The sequence below is a fragment of the Chlamydotis macqueenii genome, chromosome 5, assembly GCF_036417535.1.
Source record: "Chlamydotis macqueenii isolate bChlMac1 chromosome 5, bChlMac1.mat, whole genome shotgun sequence".
Lineage (NCBI taxonomy): Eukaryota > Metazoa > Chordata > Aves > Otidiformes > Otididae > Chlamydotis > Chlamydotis macqueenii.
In genome coordinates this window covers 72,681,608-72,702,004 of record NC_141560.1, presented here as the reverse complement: position 1 = coordinate 72,702,004, position 20,397 = coordinate 72,681,608, and the positions used below count along the sequence as shown (strand labels likewise).

General features: G+C 46.9%; 1 pseudogene; it reads right to left on the bottom strand.

Moving 5' to 3' along the window:
• Positions 1-408: 408 nt before the first annotated feature.
• Positions 409-15,344, bottom strand: LOC147600749 (E3 ubiquitin-protein ligase RBBP6-like; annotated as a pseudogene).
• Positions 15,345-20,397: the final 5,053 nt, after the last annotated feature.

Below are 20,397 nucleotides of genomic sequence, written 5' to 3'. Positions count from 1 at the left end.
AAACCTCAGTCTGCTTCACACATGAGATCTGATCAAAGTCAGAGCGGGAGGAAATCTCCATCCAACAGCAATTGGTTACATTTTGCAAGAAGCCTTTGAAACATCATCCAGAAGCAAAACGGGCTCTCAATGAGAACGACTCGCCTGGAAACGCTACTGAAATGTTCTGCAGAAAAACAGATCCTTAGCACACCCGCAGTTTAACCAACTTCCAGGGGCACGAGCAGTGGCACCACCCTATTTCCATATGGGAAAGGATCCCGGATTTGAAGGTAAGGATACAACGACAGTGTTTCCTCCCTCGAAATGACACAGCCTGGCCAGCTGGCTTGCACTGCCACTCGGACATCTACGCATGCTTTCCCTCGTTCGCTTCATGGTCAGTCCAGTTAATTCCATACTTACGCATTAACAAATGGTATGACATATTTTCCACTGGTGGTTATCATCGTGCCCTTTGCGCTGGGATCTTTCGCCTCCATCATGAAACTCCTTGGAATTCCTGTGCTCGTTCTCAGTCTGGGAACAGACCCCAGCTTTTTGTCCTGTTAAGAAAAGAAACGCAGACGTCTCTCATCTTAACACCCACACGCAAAATGACATTTTGATGATGATTTCAGGTGGCAAAGCCTTTACTCCTCTCCTTTCACCTGTCGTAGGGGCTCGACTGAAATTCTTATTTCTTATATATCTCTGAATTTCACCCCAGGAGAAACAACTCTTAACGTGAGCATTCACGGATTTGTTACGTAAGTGCCAAGGCACAAAAATTAAAAGCTCAGTAACACCACAAGTCCCCCACAGTCTTACCCCATGTGTTGGGCAGTTCTTTATGTAGTGGCCAGGTTTCCCACAACGGAAGCACGTATATGATGGTGGAGGGGCAGCCAAGGGATTCTTCACGTAACTAGAAGTTTCTGGAGAAAAAAAGAAAAAGGTATGCATGTGTCTCTCTTGTTAGAACAAACACCTCTACAATTTGTCCACAGGCTCCAAAGAACACATTTGACATTATCAACACCTACTTGACTGGATCATATTCACGGCAAGACTGCGTCATCGTAGCTTTTATCTTCTCTTCTTCGGTGGCACTGGCTTCAGCCAGGTTGGCAGTCTGTGTAACGGGGAATTATTTGACACACATTAGAAACACCCTTCAGCCCACACAGCCAATGACACCAGCACTCACCCACTGCTGTAAAGAGCAGCACGGCGCTGGCTGCGCTTGCGCAGAAACAGCTGCTCATACAAAACACAGGTGTCCTGACGGCTTTTGCAGCATGGCCGTATAACCAGAACGTGGTGGCACGCCTTTCTTCTAAACAGGTATCTATAAGCAGCAAAATTAAAATTAGTTACAACTTTTTTTTTTAAATCATGCAAAAAAGCGTATACTTTGTTCATAAATGTCTGTATTAGGTGACCCTAACATGTTATCCATGATCAGATCCAATGATCCAGGGTTAGAGGAACACCTCTCACCATTCCAGTGAAGAAAAAGGAGTTTTCCTTAAAAGAAAGGTGAAAAATACAAACCACCACCTAGTAACTTTTCTGCTATCAGGACTATTTTGAAATGCATACTTACCCATACTATTTGACCCGAGTGACAAATCAAGATCTTGGCCATCACCAGTCAAGTATCTCCTTCTGTTACTTATTTATATTTCAGCAGCCGAATGGCAGTGCTGTCAACTCTGAAGAAAAATGCTGTCCCTTCTCCACAGGTAAATTCCAAGTGGCGGTACACTAAAGAAAGGCTTCACCTTTGGGAAATTAAAGCAGCATCAACCCTGAAGTCACCCAGATCCAAAAATGTACTGCAGGCAGAAGTTCAGGAAAGCGACGGGGATTTTACCCACAGGTGCACCAGGCTCTAACCCTCCAGCAAGATCTCCACACTGGGTTTTAGATATTTCCATTTGCAGACAAACTGCTAAACTGAACTGCTTCATCAGATAAAGTGGAAAGATCAAATGCAGAGCTGTAGAAGACCACTTTGTGTCGCAGCGAGAGTTAAATCCACCGCAATCTATTAAAGACGTTTAAGCCCTCACAGGGGCCCAACCAACATCACTTCAATTATCCAGTTCTAGGAATAAAGACCCAAGTATTGAAGGTCGTGAAAAGGAATCAGTTAGCCTCACAGAACTGTTCTCAACATGGATGGGATGTGTTGGGTTTGGTATTTGTTGGAACCCTCAAGTCCCATGTAAGGAACAGCACCAACTTTAACAAGAGTGGTTTCTCAGTGGTTTTTGATAACGTGTGTAAACTGCATTAGGCAAAAAAAGAAGTATTTAAAACAAAAGCTAAGTGACACAAAGTGAAAATGGCAAAAATGACACAGGTGTGTGTGTGTTTTATATAAAGTGCACAAGTATGTGTGTATGTGGGTATGGAATCAAGCGCAGTGTGTAGGAACAAGTGTGGGAGTGTGTTTTTACATACTGCTTTTGGTGTTCCGCTCACTGGCTCAGCTGGACTTCTAGAAAAAGAAAGAAAGAAAGGTGATCAGAACTTGAAATAAAGCACTTGTACCCCACAGAAAGCAGTGAAAACAGATTATAAAGCCTCAACATCAGCACCTTATGTTCTGATAGCCCAGCGAATGTGGGAATTTATTCATATACATAAACTGTTCTCTCCTGGAACATCCCGTGCCACTAAAAACAACCACAAACATCCCAATTCTACTCTGTCACAAATTATTCCAAGACTTCCAGGGACAGAACACAACAGGGCAAGAGGAAGTCCTCAGGTATTTTGCCTCTGCTCTCTAAGTATCAAAACCAGGAAATCTGTGCTACAGTGTCCTGTTCTTAAATAACCAGCCATCAAACCAGGAAGATAACTGTAGCCAATCTGTAGATCCCTGGTGTTACAAACAGGCACCAGATACAGAACTGAGTTTCTAAGAAAGAACAGTGATGGCCTAGACACTGCGAAGGGCAAGTGTACTTAGCGCAAAAAGATCAGTCACCTGACCATATTTAGCCATGGCAGCGCCAAAAATACCAAATGTGTTACATCTGCTGTATGGACTGAAAACAGGAGTAGAAATGTCACCTGACAGCAGTTCCTAGGATCTGGTGTGATTTAGGAGTCCTGTGACAAACGTACTGTCCCAGCAGGCTTAAAAATGTCCGTCTGCTTTGGGACATTCAAACCTACCCCATCACAACAAAAATTAACAGCAGCTTTAACAGGAAAGAGAAATCTGAATGCCTCTGTACGCCAATATCCAGGAAAAAGTGAACAGACTGCACCCGCTACCAAAGAATACAATGCTTTAGGGACACTCACGGGACAGAGGTTTTGCTGGGAGCTTTAACTCCTCCAGCAGGGATTCATCTAACAACAACCGAGCAGTTCTTCGGAATCAAGGCATCATCATCTGTGTATTCTGAAAGCAATACAGAAATAAAAAATCAGTCAATTTGTAAGAATGTACATTAATACGCAATTCCGTAGCATTCAGAGGATCCCTGTACAGATTGAAAAGCCAAATGTTATATGTAAGATCCCGCTTTTATCGTCTCAACACACTAACAGGACATCTCAAGAAATCTGCAGGTTTGAGAATCAAACACAAGCAGCGATTTCTGTTTCATTCTTTCAAAAGAGTTTGAATGCCAACAGCAACATGGTCTGAAAGGTCACTAAAGGAGAGTCTGCCAGTGCATGAGGTTCTTTCCTGATCTAGCTGAAGTTGCTTTTGCCCATTTGCCTTTGTCCATTTTGCCTTCCTAGCGTCTTAACACGAGTCCATCATACCATTCTTCCCACTGGCTCTTAAAACCCCGCTTGCTTTGAGCTTACCTTAGCATTGCTTCTGTCACTAGGTTGCCATTATGGAAAGCAACAGTGACTGAGCTGGAAAGGGTTCGAGTTCTCTGAACAAGCAGGCCATCTTCACTCAAGTGTCACTTTGCTCTTTCCGAGATCGTTTCCACATTTAGTCAGGACTCCTGCACAGACAAAGTGACACAAAAACCATACTTGATGTCCACATGTAAGAGCTCCAAACATCCCATTTAGGCAGAAGATCCTGGTCTAGATTTTCCCTTCCTCTTCTGAAGGTGAGTTTAGGCATCTGCAGCTGATTAAGAAAACCTGAAAGTCACCGTTATGCACACAGACCAACAGTTTGGCACACAGACCTGTTACACTGAAATGTATTCCCTAGCTTGGCCCTGAAAACCACTGGGGGATTTTTGTGTTTTCCCATGAAAACACCCTTACGAAAGCTTCCGGAAGCATCTGTGTCACTAACAGACCAACTTTAACATTTGACACTCATGCAACACACCCTGCCTAGAGGAGGATCTTGCCGCTGTTAAACAGCAGGGATGCTCTGTAAAGTACGAAGCAGATTCCTCCTTCAACTTCACCCTTAGGCAGCACCACACTTAAGAGAACCCAGTGAAGCAGAGACTTTTTCTTCTCTGCAGGCTGATTACGTACAGAAACAATGCAACACACCTTGGACAATTGGTGCGATGTCTGTTGGAGGAACACTTGATGGGGTAACATACTGATGAGCATCAACTTTTCTCCTAAAACTTGACCTTCTGTTCCTCACCTGCTATAACAGAGTCTACCTCTTTGCCCCATTTCAGAACATTTCTTCTTTTGGAGCGAATCATTGGGCTCCGTTGCGGGCTATGAGCATCCAACATTCTGGTTTTAAGGCTCCGTTTGAGACAGACCCAGCTGTTACAGGAGTGGTGTCAGCCAGCTGGCCATTCAGCCTGCTTGCGTTTGTGAAGCTGAAAGTACCTTAGCAAATAAAGACAAAATACAAAAACAAAGACAAACAAAGACAAAATTCCTGGCAGTTGTGTGATACTGTTACGTTGTACAAAAATACAAAGATTTATTAATTGGCCCTCTGACAGTGAATGATGTAGCAGACAGCATGTGCTTACTCTTCCCGGGGCTTGGATACCACCAAACGGCTCTCTACTCTGGGAGGACAGTTCAAGCAATCCCTGGAAAAACTAATGAAAATCCTTGAGCAACGCCAGCCATGCTTCATCCGCTGCATCAAGCCAAATGACTGCAAGAACCCACTGGTAATGTTTTAACAAAATGAGGTCTTGTCTTCAGTAAACTTTTTAATTATGAAAAGCTGCTAGGGCAGAAAAGCCCTTAAAGCAAAACAGACATTTTTCAAAAGCTCTTGACAGTTTTACTCAACACCACAGGAAAACCAAAGCCTTCTGAAATGTGTCCCCACCTACATATGTCATGGCATCCAATGGCCTCCTGAGACCCCTAACACTGTGCTGTTGAGTCTCCTCACAAACATTGTCCTGAAAATGGTTTCACTGCCTGTCGATCAACAGCGAGCTTTATGTCCAACCACTGTAAAGGCTGGGGCTGAACTTACACTTCCCGCAGCAAACATACGATTCTGTTTAAGTTTAAACACAAAAATCAGGAAGAGGAAAAAAACAGTAGAACACATTCTAAAGAAAAGACTGTTGTAAGGGTGCCAGGGAACTAAAGGAAAAAAATAATGTTTAAAAAGTGAAAACAATTTACAAGTCTCTTTATTTCTGAAAAGTCCCATCCCAAAGTCTCCAATCACATTTAACCTCCTCAAGATGGCAGATCACCAAACAGAAACATCATACTAAGTAATACAAACCCATTATCAGCTCCAAGAATTGAGCAGATTTAAATGAATTTATGACTTCTCTAAGAATCCTTCTTGCTTCTATTCACCATAAATGTTCTGCCGCAAAACTTCAGTACCGGCCTGACACCGTTAACGTGCACTATCAGGGAAAAAACCACCCACGGTTAGAAATGAATGATGAACTGATGCTCCATAGCATCTGCGTGGCAGTGTCCCTGGTGTACAGCAGCAGTTCTATTAACAAGAAATGCCAAACTGTCCTTCAGAGGCAGCCAACACTCTGTTACATGACATAAACGTTGAAAATTAAATATCAATATGAGGTGATTCTTGTTAACTGCAGAACTGTAGTCACATAGGTTAAATTTTATATGAAATCTATTTGTCCTTAGAGGGAATGGGAATCTTAGAGCTATTACAATATCTCGTTTGTTAGAAGTTAGTCTAGCACGTCTGGGGTAGTTAGGAGGAGTTGTAGAACAATGGTAGGTCCCAAAGACCACCTGTAAAAATAGGCGCTGAGCCATCATTTTGGAGCCAGAAATCTCAAGGACAACGCGACCTTGTGCTCAAGACCAGAGATGGGGATTTCAAGGAGGAGTTTGACCAGAGAATTTGAGGAGGGGGCGCTCTGATGACCCCCAAGACCACCAGAAGACCCTCGACTCAAAAGACTGAGCATGCGCAAGTGGGTGGGGAAATATTATAATGATGTCTCGGAAAGTTAATGTTTATGTACAATATTTCTCGGAAATCTAGTGAATATGTATAACAAGTGTGTATTTAACCTGCGCTGTTAATCAAACAGTTGTGCATGCTAGGTGGAGCGATCCCCCGTGCACCCAGCGCTGCAATAAAGGAGTGCCTGCTTCTTCATTTCTCATTGCTGTTAAGGAGTTTTATTCCGGATTTCGGTAACAGCTTTGGCGACCCAGATGGGACCTTGCGAGTGAGACTTGATGAGATCGAGTGTTGATCAAACTCCGGCCGGCACCGAGGGATTCTTGGGGAGACCCATCACTCTCGACTCACAAAGCTCCTTGCAACGTTCCCTGGAGAAAAGGGTAAGGCACTTCTTCTTTGAAATCTGTCTGCTCTGGATAGCCTGCCCGTAAGGCGCGGCGAAAGCTTCGCAGAGCTGGCACTCAGAGGGTACCCGTCTGTTCTGGAAGCCTAGGCGTCTGCCCGTAAGTCATAAGCGAAAGCTATTGCTGGGTTGGACATTTGCGTATTTGGGACTGTGGGGTAACGTTAGAAGGGATGCACGTATGCTGGAGGGGCGGTCCGTGGCGACTCACGCACTGGACGCGGATGAATCCATCAGTGCAGGGGTTAGGTGTGTCCCTGTACATGGTGGGCACGGATAAGTCCAGGAGTGCAGGGGGCAGGTGCATCCACGTACGTGGTAGGCACGGATAAGTCCATGAGTGTAGGGGTAGGTGCGTGGCGGGCATGGATGGGTCTATGGGTGCAGGGGGGCGGGTGCGTTCGCGTGCGTAGCGGGTGTACGGGTATTTAACCCTGTGTTGCACGGCATTAAATTGAAGGCTTGGCTTGACGGTATCCGTGTGATGCCCTGCTTTCCCCAGAGCGGGGCTCCGGTGTGTGCGGGGTAGGTTAGCTGGCAAGAGAAGCCTGCAGGGACAATTGTCATTTGCATTGGTTTGGTTTTTGTATTTGGGACAATTGTCATTTACATTTGTCTGGTGTTTGGCATTTGGTCTAAATTGTTTACGAGTATGGGAAGTATTGGTAAGGTTTGTACACAGCTTGGAAAGGGGCCCCAGGGTGTTTCAGAAGTGATTTACAAGCTGGTAATTGTTGCTTCAATGCTGGTTTTTGGTGGTTTTTTTTTTTTTTTTTTTTTTAAGTCTGTATGCATGTGTTGTGGTGTACGGGACTTGAATAATATACAGTATTGCATTTGGGGTTTTAAACTTTTCTTGGTGATGGGATTGAATTTGTCTGTAGAACAGTATTATTGTCTTTATGGTACCAAAAACTCTTTTGTAAAATACAGGAAAACACATAACTTCTATGTCTACCTCAATGGGAGGGGAAACATTAATGAAGTCTCTACTGGGACGTGTTCTTAAACAGTGGGAGGATATAAGGGGAGACCCAATGACTAGGAAAAATTGATACAATATTTTACAGTTGATGTTATCCTGTAGAAGGGAAAGAAAGTGAGATGTGGTTCTCTATGTTGATTTGTTCTTTGCTTTGAGAAATCACCCCGAGTGGCAGAAAGATTGCGGATATGTCCCCAAGGATCTGATGGCTTTGGCATCAGAGGAAAAAAAAAAAAAAAAAAGAAAAAAGGTTGAAAAGATCTTGTTTGGCTTGTAGCATAAAAAGTGGTGTTTAAATTGTGGAACTGAAGAGGAAGACATAGAATTCATGTGTTAAATTCATGTGTTAAATTCATGTGTTAAATTTCTGTGTTGTCTCTAAGTGTTGATGCAGGTTTAACAAATGAAACAGTAGAAAAAGGGGGCAGAACACCGAACCGCTGGTGGGAGCTGTAGAGCGGGGCAGTTGGATGATGAGGGATTCAGTCCTACTGCAGGGAGAACTGGAAGCCGACAAGACCAGACAGAACAAGGAGCGGCTTGAGCCCTGCCCCGCACTTCGACAAGCGGTAGGGGAACAAACTGGGGATGAGGTCGGGGTGTGGTAGAGGAATGGATAAAATAACCGCAATAGGAGAGAGATTGGGAAAATCAGTGTGCAAAGTGTGAAGAATGGTGGCACTGGAAAAATGAATGTCCTTATTCTGAAAAAGAAACAAAAAACTGGCAGCACAGCAGATGCCTGTGTCAGAGGTGCAAAGAGGACTGGGGGAGAATTCCCCAGCAGAACCCCTGGTTACAATCCAGCTGGGGACCCAAACCAAGGATTTTCTATTTTGATACTGGAGCTATTCAGTTTTAAGTACTTGTAGAAGAAAATTGAATAAAAAGCACGTAGACAAAATTGGTGCCACAGGGAAAGCTGAACAGAAATTTTTCTTTCAATCCTTAACTTTAAGCTGGGTAAGCAATGGGAACTGGCCAATTTTTATATATACCAGAGTGTCCTGTTGCCTTACTGGGGAGAGATTTATTGAGCAAATTGCAAGCAAAAGTTAATTTTTAAAACTGTGAAATGCAATTAAATATACCCTAATCAAAAGCCAGAGAGGTAAGAATTTTTGTGTTACAGACAACTTCAGAGCCATATGAAATCCCTCAAGAAGTGGACAATGCAGTAACTCCTTTGGTGCGGGCTGGCGAAATTCCTGGACATTCAAAAGCAGCAGAACTGGTAAAGATTCTTCTAATGGAAAGCACCAAACTGGTAAGACAAAAACAGTACCCTTTAAAATTAGAAGCTAGAAGAGGCCTTGAGAAAATAATTGAAATTTAAAAAAAAATATCGACTATTAGTCGAATGTGAACCAGAATTCAATACTCCCATTTTACCCATGAAAAAAGCCAAAAAGTGAGGAATATAGGTTAGAACAAGATTTTAATAGCAATAAATTTATTAGTCCAAGATATTCACCCCTTAGTGGCAAACCCATATACCTTGTTGACAGCTTTAAAAGAAAATCACAAGTGGTTCACAGTATTGGACTTGAAGGATGCCTTTTTCTGTATTCCCCTTGACAAAAATAGTCAGGCGTATTTTGCCTTTGAACTGGAAAATCCCACAACTGGGCAGAAGACTCAGCTCAGCTGGGCAGTGCTACCTCAAGGATTTAAAAATAGCCCAACGATCCTTGGAAATCAATTGGCTAAGGAATTAGAAACATGCAAAATAATTTATCCTGAAAGACTGGTGTTGCAATATGTAGATGATATTTTAGTAGCCACAGAAACCAGAGAAGAATATTTCAACTTGACTTCTAACCTGCTAAATTTCTTGGGCCAAAGTGATAACAGAGTTTCCAAGACGAAAGCACAGATTGGAAAAGAGACTGTCATGCATTTGAGATTTGAAATCACACAGGGACAAAGACGACTTGGAAATGAGAGAAAAGAGGCAATTTGCCAAATGCCGGAGCCAAAAGGAGCTAAGGAGCTGCGAACATTTCCGGGAATGGCTGGCTGGTGTCACCTGTGGATTAAAGGAATCGAAGGAGGGACCCCTTGTGTGGGACCTGGAGCTCGAAAGGCATTCCAGAATGTGAAGGCAGCTCTGATGTCCACTCCTGCTCTCAGGTTGCCTGATTTAAACAAACCCTTTGAACTGTTTGTGCATGACAGACAACACTTGGCTCTCAGAAGAATCCTTTCTCAGAAAAATGGAGAATGAAGAAGACCGGTTGGTTATTTCTCCAAACAATTGGACAATGTTAGCCAAGGATGACCAGGTTGTCTACGAGCTGTAGCAGCAACTGTCCTCCTGATTTAAGAAGCTCGTAAGCTGACAACTGGACAGCCAAGAACAGTTTATGTACCGCATACGGTGCTTTCTGTTCTGGAACAGAAAGAAGGACACTGGTTATCCCCAAGCAGGATGCTCAAACATCACATTGTCCTGTTGGAACAAGATGATGTCAAATTGAAAACAACTACAACAATAAATCCTGCCATCTTTTTAAATTCAATAGAAGAAGAAGTTCTAAGTCATGACTGCCTACAGACCATCAAACAAGTTTATTCCAGCAGAAGTAACAGAAGAGTGAACATATACCTGACCCAGAATTCAAGATATGCACTGATGGAAGCAGCTTCGTGAGAAACAGAGGAAGATTGGCTGGATATGCAATAACAACAACAAACTCTGTTATTGACGCAAAGCCGCTCTCAGTGAACACCTGAGCACAAAAGGCGGAATTGATAACTAGCCCTCATAAAAGCCCGAAAATGGACAGAAGAGAAAAAGTGAATATCTGGACTGATTTAAAGTGTGCTTTTGGAGCAGTACATGCCCATGGAGCCACGTGGAAAGAAAGAGGAACGCTGACAGCACAAGGAACTGTGGGATATTTGGAAAGCAATGGACACGTAGTGAACAATCCAGACACAATGGGACTGTTTCAGAGGCCTCTGCAGGCAGTAGGCCCTCGATGTAGTAGATGGGAATATGAGCAAGTGTATCAATGTACGCAAATGTAGCGAAGTGAGCTATGCGGATGGGAATATGGGCGAATGTATCGAAGTGAACAGGACCTGAGCACAATGGACAAAGCGAGTATACATGCTGAGAAGCAACGGTACGATAGACAAAGTAAGAAATACGTGACTATATCCAGTATACATCTTTAACCAATCAAATTAGGACTTTAGGAGTACGGACAGCACATACTAACCAATCAATGAATGACTTGCTATGTCTATATAATTTGAGCTATCTAGGCAATAAAGTGGCATTTGCTTGATCATATTGGTCGTCAGCAGTGTCCGTTACTTCCGCGTCAACAAGGAACATCCATTAAACACCAAGAAGAAATTCTGCACTTGCTCCAAGTGGTGCAGAAACCCAAAGAAGTTGCAGTAATGCAACGCGGTGGAGTTCAAGATCCACGGGGCGGCAAGGAAACTGCACAGTAAGCTCTCTGCCCTAGATTTCAGGAAGGTGGACTTCGGCCTCTTCAGGAACCTCATGGGCTAAGTGCCATGGGAGGCGGCCCTGGAGGGAAGAGGGGCCCAGGAAAGTTGGTCCATATTTAAGGAGCACCTCCTCCAAGCTCAGCAGAGGTGCATCCCGATGAAGAAAAGTCGGGCAAAAAGGCCAGGTGGCCAGCATGGATGAGCAAGGAGCTCCTGGACCAACTGAAAGTGAAGAGGAAAGCCTATAGAGGGTGGAAGCTGGGACAGGTAGCCTGGGAGGACTACTGAGTGACTGTGCGAGCGGCCAGGGATAGGGTGAGGAAGGCTAAAGCCCTGATGGAATCGAATCTGGCCAGGGATATAAAAAGTAACAAGAAAAGCTTTTACAGGTATGTAGGGGACAAAAGAAAATCCAAGGAGAATGTAGGCCCCCTCCGGAAGGTAACGGGTGTCGTGGTTACCCGGGATGTGGAGAAGGCTGAGGTACTCAATGACTTTTTTGCCTCAGTCTTCACTGATAAGAACTCTTGTCTCCCCACCCAAGCTGTGGAAGGCACAGGCAGGGACTGCAAGAATGAAGAACCGCCCACAGTGCTCGAAGAGCAGGTTCGAGATCATTTAAGGAACTTGAAGGTGCACAAGTCCATGGGGCCTGATGAGATCCATCCGCGCGTCCTGAGGGAACTGGCGGATGAAGTTGCCAAGCCACTGGCCATCATATTTGAGAAATCGTGGCGGTCTGGTGAGGTCCCCGATGACTGGAAGAGAGGAAACATAACCCCCATTTTTAAAAAGGGGAGTAAGGAAGACCCGGGCAACTACAGGCCGGTCAGCCTCACCTCCGTGCCTGGCAAGGTCATGGAGCAGATTCTCCTGGAAACCATGCTAAGGCACATGGTGAGCAAGGAGGTGGTTGGTGACAGCCAACATGGCTTCACCAAGGGCAGATCGTGCCTGACCAATTTGGTGGCCTTTTATGACGGGGTAACAGCATCGGTGAACAAGGGACGGGCAACGGATATCATCTACCTGGACTTGTGCAAGGCATTTGACACTGTCCCGCACGACATCCTTCTCTCTAAACTAGAGAGGCATGGGTTCAATGTATGGACCACTCGGTGGATAAGTAGTTGGCTGGATGGCCGCACTCAGAGAGTGGTGGTCAACGGCTCAATGTCCAAGTGGAGACCGGTCACCAGTGGTGTCCCTCAGGGGTCCGTGCTGGGCCCGGCCCTGTTCAACATCTTTGTCGGCGACATGGACAGTGGGATAGAGTGCACCCTCAGCAAGTTGGCCGACGACACCAAGTTGTGTGGTGCCGTCGACTCGCTGGAAGGGAGGGATGCCATCCAGAGGGACCTGGACAGGCTGGAGAGGTGGGCCCGTGCCAACCTCATGAAGTTCAACCAGGCCAAGTGCAAGGTCCTGCATCTGGGTCGTGGCAATCCCAAGCACAAATACAGGCTGGGCGGGGATTGGATTGAGAGCAGCCCTGAGGAGAAAGACCTGGGAGTGTTGGTAGACGAGAGGTTCAACATGAGTGGGCAATGCGCCCTTGCGGCCCAGAAGGCCAACCGCATCCTGGGCTGCATCAAGAGGAGCATGGCCAGCAGGTCGAGGGAGGTGATTCTCCCCCTCTACTCTGCCCTGGTGAGACCCCACCTGGAGTACTGTGTCCAGCTCTGGAGTCCCCAACATAAGAAGGACATGGACCAGTTGGAAAGGGTCCAGAGGAGGGCCACGCAGATGATCAGAGGGCTGGAGCACCTCTCCTATGAGGACAGGCTGAGAGAGTTGGGGCTGTTCAGCCTGGAGAAGAGGAGGCTCCAGGGAGACCTGATAGCGGTCTTCCAATACCTCAAGGGGGCCTACAGGAAAGATGGGGAGAAGCTGTTCAGTAGGGCCTGTTGTTATAGAACAAGGGGTAATGGGTTTAAATTAGAAGGAGGTAGGTTTAGATTAGATATTAGAAAAAAATTTTTTACAATGAGAGTTGTAGAGCACTGGAACAGGTTGCCCAGAGAGGTGGTGGAGGCCCCATCCCTGGAATCGTTCAAGGCCAGGCTGGATGAGGCTCTGAGCAACCTGATCTAGTCAGGGATGTCCCCGCTTCTTGCAGGGGGGTTGGACTAGATGACCGTTGAAGGTCCCTTCCAACTCTAACTATTCTATGATTCTATGATTCTATGATTGCAAAGCCCACCAATTTGGGAATTCCCCAGTGAATATTGGAAATAAATTAGTCAATCAAAAGGCAAAGGAGAGAGCAGAAAAAGGCATCATGACAATAATACCAGGTAAAGAAATGAAATTTGAACAACAAACCCCAAATTACAGTAAGGTTGATTTGGAATTAGACAAAAAGTGTGAAATTTGTTTAAAGAATAACCCTAGAAATATTAAATAACCACCCCCAGGAACCACATATACGGGAAACTTGCCTGAAAATTATTGGCAGATTGATTTTCCGGAATTGCCACAACAAAATGGATATACATATCTATTGGTATTAGTAGATATGGCCAAAAGTTTTTTTTTCCCTGTCGCACCAATAGGCAAGAGAAGTGGCAAAAAAAAAAAATCTGTTAAAAGAAATAATATCATGGTTTAGAATCCCCAAAAGAATGTAATCAAACAGAGGTCCTCATTTTGTAGCTGAAATTATTCAAATATTGAGCAAAATTCTGGGAATTAAATTGAATTTACACACTCTTTTTGGCTATAATCTAATAGATAAGTAAAATTTGTCAGAAAATATCTTTAAAATGGCCTCACGCTCTTCCTTAAGCACTTCTGAGAATCAAGATTCAATCCAGATCTAGGACTAAAATTAGTCCATATGTTAATGTATGGAAAATCTTATCAGACTCCAACCCTTGTTCAAAATGGGACTGTTCCTGGGGATAATGAAATGGAATTGTATTTGATATCCCTTGGAAGAACTCTGAATGCTTTAAAAGGGTATGGAACTGCCACGGAGCCTCTTTCTTTAGATTCCCCAGTTCACTATTTTTAACCAGGAGATTATGTGTACCTGAAAACTTGGGAATCAGAATCTCTTCAATAAAAATTGAAAGAACCATATCAGGTGCTTCGAACACCATGCAGCCCCTAAATTTGAAGATATTGATTCTTGGATTCATTATTTGAGAGACAAGAAGCACCGCCTCCAAAACAGAAACAATGGATTTCTAAAGAAACATGTCATTTAAAGTTAACAGTCTCTCATCTGTACTGAATTAGACAAAATCATACCAAAATAATGAAATCTATCAACGGAATTTTAGTAGTAATGTTAATAATACTTTTTGACTTACTGATTATGGAGATTAGTTATAAGTAAAAGAGACATTTAAAAAATAAAATAAGTCTCAAAGGGGGGAAACGTTACATGACATAAACGTTGAAAATTAAATATCAATATGAGGTGATTCTTGCTAACTGTAGAACTGTAGTCACATAGGTTAAATTTTATTCCGGATTTCGGTAACAACCCAAGTGCACGATGGCTTTAAGGGCTCTGCTGAGATTCCAACTCACAGCTGCACTCTTGGCCCAAAATGTTGCTGGGGAGCAGTTTCTGCAACAGCCACAGAACCAGTTTTCCAGTGCCGCGGCGTACAAGAAGTTGAAGGCAAAGTTAAGTGACCAAACCCGCTGTTTTTCTTCAAGTCAGCCACCTGTTCCATTGCCATCCCTTTCAGCTTTCTCCAGCAGATTTCAAAGAAATCTGGCAAGCCTGTTCCACATTTCCGTATCATTTTCCCTGAAGAATTCCCGGAAAGCAAAACCTTAGTGAGCTCTCCACGTTGCACATGAAGCGCGGGCACTTGTAGCCTGGCTGTGTGGCTGAAACACAGCTCTGGCGGTGGCTGTCAGAAGAGCCGCGAGGAAGGGACATCTCTGTGGGGCTCCCAGCACAAGTCCCAGCTAGGGATGGAGGGCGAATCCCATTGTCGCTTCCCACCCCGCGCCCGCCACCCCCACGCACCTTCTTTGGTCTGGGCGTTGGTGATCTGCAGGTCGCTGTTGGGCGCCTTCAGCTTCTCCTGGGCCATGATCTGGCGCTTGAGGTCGCGCAGGGAGATGTGCAGGCCGTTGAAGATCAGCGTGTGGTTCTTGAGGCTGGAGGAGAACTTATAGTGCAGGCAGGGCATGGTGAGGGCAAGGCGGTGTGTCCTCGGCAGCGGCGCCTACCGCAGCACACAGGGCCGTGGGCTCTGCTCTGAGTTGGGGCCCGCAGCCCCGGCTCGGCCTCCGCTCCCTGTATGGCACACAGCGCTGCCAGGCCAGTGTGTTTGGTGGCTACGGCGACTGCGGTGCCCCGGCCTCAGCGTTCCGCCAGGGCTTTAGGGGCACCAAGCAGAGGGGCTGGGCCAGCGGTGGATCTAGGCCACGTTCCGTTGCCCCGACAAGACGCTGCCTGGCGCCACGATCGGAAGCAAACAGAACAGTCCGGCCACGCCCGGTCACCTGTCTGCTGGCTGTGCAGCCAGGGCCACTGGACTGGATCATCCTGACCGGGAGGAAGATGGAGGAGGCGCTGAAGCTGGGCTGCAGGGAGGCGGGTGAGGAGGGGGAGCTGGGTGGGCTGCTGGCTGCCTCGTTGGAGAAGCTGCAGGAGATGGAGTTGGAGCCCGCCAGCCGCTGCTCCTCCTGCCTGTGGGAGCGGCTGCGGGACAAGTACCAGCTGCTCGGCCCCCAGGCTGAGGCCGCTGACGGCCAGCGCGGCCCCGAGGAGGGGCTGCCTGGCAAGCAGGGTAGGCAGAGAGGGTGAGGGGAAGCCTCCCCACGCTCACAGCCCTGCGGCTCACCGCCCCTCTCCCCGCAGGCAGTGGCCGTGAGTCGGGGAGCGTGGGAGATGGCATCCCCGCACCCCAGAAGGTGCTCTTCCCTGCGGAGCGCCTCTCCATGAAGTGGGAGCAGAAGTACCCAGTTGGCGCCGGGCTGCACAACGTGGGGAACACCTGCTTCCTCAATGCCGGCCTGCAGTGCCTGACCCACACGCCGCTGCTCGCCAACTACCTGCTCTCCGGGGAGCACAGCCAGACCTGTGAGTGGGGAGGCCCGGCTTGGCGGGCGGCAGGGGAGGAGGAGTGCCCACCTGTCCTGCTCCCGGCGCCGCGCTCAGCACCTCTGTGCGTGGCTCTGGCCAGGGCCGTGCGGGTGTCGGGATGCGCCTGCTCTGCTTTCTCCTGCCTGTTTCTCCGTCCAGAGGTCATCCTTGTGTCTGGGGAGGCTTTGTGTCAGCTGGGCGTAGGAAGGACTGAGATGGGTCCAAGGGGGTCTGCTGGCTTCCTGGGGGCTGAGCTGGGGGTCCCACACAGCCCCTGCCTGCGGGGAGCGCGTGAGGGCAGGGCCCAAGGCTGCGTGCAGGCAGCAGCTGCTGTTGCTGGGGGGCTTCGAAAGGGAGTCCGGCGGGCACCGCTCCCAGCTGTGCCCAAGGGGAGCACGCGGGGCTCGCAGCCCTGTGCGTAGGGCTCTGCTGGGATCTGCCCCTCAGGGCCGAGCGCTGGGCTCCTCCAGCGCGTCCCTGTGACCTGTTTTCCGTCCACGTGGACAGTGTCTCGTCTGGGGGGTTGCGCTGGCTGGTACTGTGACTCGGGCTATTACAGAAATCTGGAATAAAACTCCTTAACAGCAATGAGAAGTTAAGAAGCAGGCACTTCTTTCTTGCAGCGCTGGGCACACGGGGATTGCTCCACCCAGCGTGCGCGCCTGTCTCATCCAATAGCACAGTTAAATACACATTTGATATACATATTCAATAGATTTATGAGAAATGTCACGCATAAACATCAAGTTTCCGAGAAATCATTATAATGCATCTCCTCCCATTCACGCATGCTCAGTAATTTGAGTCAGGGGTCTTCTGGTGGTCTCGGGGGTCGTCGGGACACCCCCTCCTCAAATTCGTCGGTCGAACCCCTCCTTGAAATCTCTGTATGTGGTCCTGAGAACAAGGTCATCTTGTCCTTGAATCTTCTGGCTTAAAAGTGATGGCTTAGAGCCCAAACGACATACCTGGGCCTCGTTCTACCACCCCCAAACTTTCCCCAACACATTGGGCCAATTATTTAAGATAAGGAGGTGCCATCCTTCTCAGATAAGGAAGTTTTATGTTCCTTAAGGTAAGGATACTTCATATATAAAACTTAACCCTATATTTCTATGGTTAGTAAAATCACTCTACATTTATATTCCAGAATCACATTGATTAAGTATTCTCCTATAATTAACCATTGATATTAATTATAATTCTGCTGACTGAAGTCCTCGATACCCAGATCGAGATGGAAGGGTACGGGGTTTCCTAGCAGCGAGCTGGTATTCATAAGGGGTTTGCAACACTTCGAAGGTTTTGCAGCATTTGTTTCAGAAGTTTTGCAGCACCGGGACCTGTCACAGAAGGTAACGCGAGAGCAGACGCTCTCACTAACGCGGCCCTCATTCCAAACACACTCATGCAGGCTCAGCCGGCCCATGAATTTTATCACCAAAACTCTGCAGCCCTTCAACGACAATTACAGCTGACACGGGAACAAGCTCGGGCAACTGTGCGTTCCTGAAGCAGCTGCCAGAACACAGTTACGCCACCTTGATATGGGGTTAATCCGCGCGGTTTGTGCTCTCAAGAATTGTGGCAATCTGATATAACTCACGTCCCGTCACTGGGCCCACACAAATATGTGCATGTAACTATCGACACCCATCCCAGCTTATTGTTTGCCTCTGCTCATGCAGGAGAACGTGCTCGAGATGTTTGCCAACACTGGACGTCAGCGTTTGCTCTCATGGGGGTTCCCACGCGTGTAAAAACAGGTAACGGCCCAGCGTATGCTTCTCGCGCAGTCCAAACCGTCCTTGCTCTGTGGGGCACCCAGCGTGTTACTGGTATCCCGCACAACCCCACTGGACAGGCCGTCACTCAACGCGCCCATGGCACACTTAAAAATATGCTGTTAGAACAAGAAGGGGGAACGGAAGGGAGATCTGCAAACGAAAAGTCAGCGAAAGCAATGTATGTGCTCAGTTGTCTAAATGGTTGGAGTGACAATTCTTCCCCAATACAGAAACATTTTGGATCGTCTCCTGTACCTGAGGCCATCCGAGGGCAAGCTCCGGGGATGGTCAAGAATCTGGAAGCAGGGAACTGGGAAGGACCGTTGCCTCTTGTAACGTGGGGAAATGGATACGCTTGTGTCTCTACAGGAGCAGTGAACATGTGGATCCCTGCGCGGCGGGTACGACCGGTGCTCCAGGCTGCCTTGCGTTCATTGGATTGTTAACGAGCTGTGTGGCAGCTCCGTGGACATCAGTCACGGAAAGCAGAAATGTGTAGGGAACTATCAAAACCCAGCACTACTCCAGTGCCCGCCCTGATGGGGGGTTTTTCATATCTGGGGACTGTGCGTGGGCAGGGATGCCCTCCCATATGGGGGGCCCTGCACCATGGGAACCTTGGGGATGTTTACACCCAATAACTTAGGTCTTTTACAGCGTAAAAGACCTAAACGAAGTACATGTAGCTTTGATTCTGACTGCCAAGACAATACAGAGTTTGGGAACCCAAGTGAAATTATTGCTGCTCCAGTCTTTGCACTTGGTGTGGCAAGTGCCCAGGCGTTCGCTATGCTAAATAAATTGGGCTGTTGGCTTGCTAAGCAAACAAACGCAACTGCATCGGCGCTGTCAGCGCTGCTGACTGATGCAGGTGCTGCACGCGACGCTACTGTACAAAACAGAACTGCTGTCAGCCTGCAGAGCACATCTGACAGGCCTGGTTGCGTGCGCTGGCCACGCGTGCAGCAGCATCTGGTCAGTACTCTTCCTCTGAATCTGCCGAGGGGATAAACAGAGGCGGCTCGGGGCGCAGGAGAGAGACAGGGCCCAGAACGCACTCTGCGAACAACAGGGGAGCCCTGAAGGTGCTGCGCCTGCCTCCTTTCTCTGCCCTAACCCTGCTGATAAGCACCCTCCTGCTCGGCGGTGTCTCCGGTGTAGTCGGGGTGGTAACAGAACAGAGCAGCAATAGATTTTTTATTATGAGCACAAAATCATGGTTGCCAGGATTTTGCTGGGCTTTGCTGTATGAATCTGTCTGATCATTCGGAATCCATTCACAAAAGCATTCAAAACTTGCAAAAAGGAGTACAGAAACTGCAACAAAGGGATGGCTTTGATGTATTCAGAAATCTTTTTGGGGGGTTGACAAAAGCTTACTACAAGTAGCTGTAGGATGCTCATTCATTCCTTTTAGATGTGCATTTTGATCTGCATTCCGTGCGTGTGGAAATGTGTGCAGACTTTAATAGATAAAGCCTTGGAACAAGCCTCTTCTCAGAAACAAAGCAGGGGAGATGTGGGTATTTCTCCAGCCAGTACGGTGCCAGTGAAAGCACTCCGACCTTGGGGGAGGGATACAATCCTGCTCGCAGGAAGAAGCCATGGCAGGAGAAGGGAAGCTTTAGGATACAAGACATTGTCAGCAGAACTTATGGCTTGTTTCAACAGAGGTTTGCAAAAAACTAGTCACTGGCTTTGTAGGTAAGGAGGTTGCTGCAGTTGTTATGTCTGTAACAGCAGAAGAATGCTGTAGTAGAAAACTACTAGAAAGCAGTGAAACTCAGTTTTGCTCAGCAAACATGAATATTTGTGATCAGTAATTTTATTGGCTAAGCTTGTGTGTGGCATAACTGTTGACTGGACAAGAATGAAGTAAGGATGGGTTATGTTACTCTGGAAAGGAGCCATTATGGTAATTACAGCATTGTTGACCATGGCATGTGCTCTCCCTTGTATTTTATGATGTCTACAAGAAGCCCTCACAAGAGCTTTCGATAGAAGCGCATATGCTGTGCTGTTAAAACAAGAAGTGTTGATGCGGAAGTAACGGACACTGCTGACGACCAATATGATCAAGCAAATGCCAATTTCTTGTTGATACATCCCGGTTAATATAGCCCTTCTAATTCCGTATCATGCGCAAGCTCTCTACTAATTGGTTAACTATATCATGCACGTGCTCCTAGCTAAAATATGATTCGTTAAGCCTCTATGTTCACGCGCACGGCTCTCTCCACCTGCACCCTGCTTCACATTCAGCCCCCAGTCACGTATGCCAGCTGTTTTCCTTCTTCTCAAGGTTGCTTCGTTTACTTTCTCACAGGAAGCTTCATTACTTTCTCACAGGCGGCCTCATTATTTTCT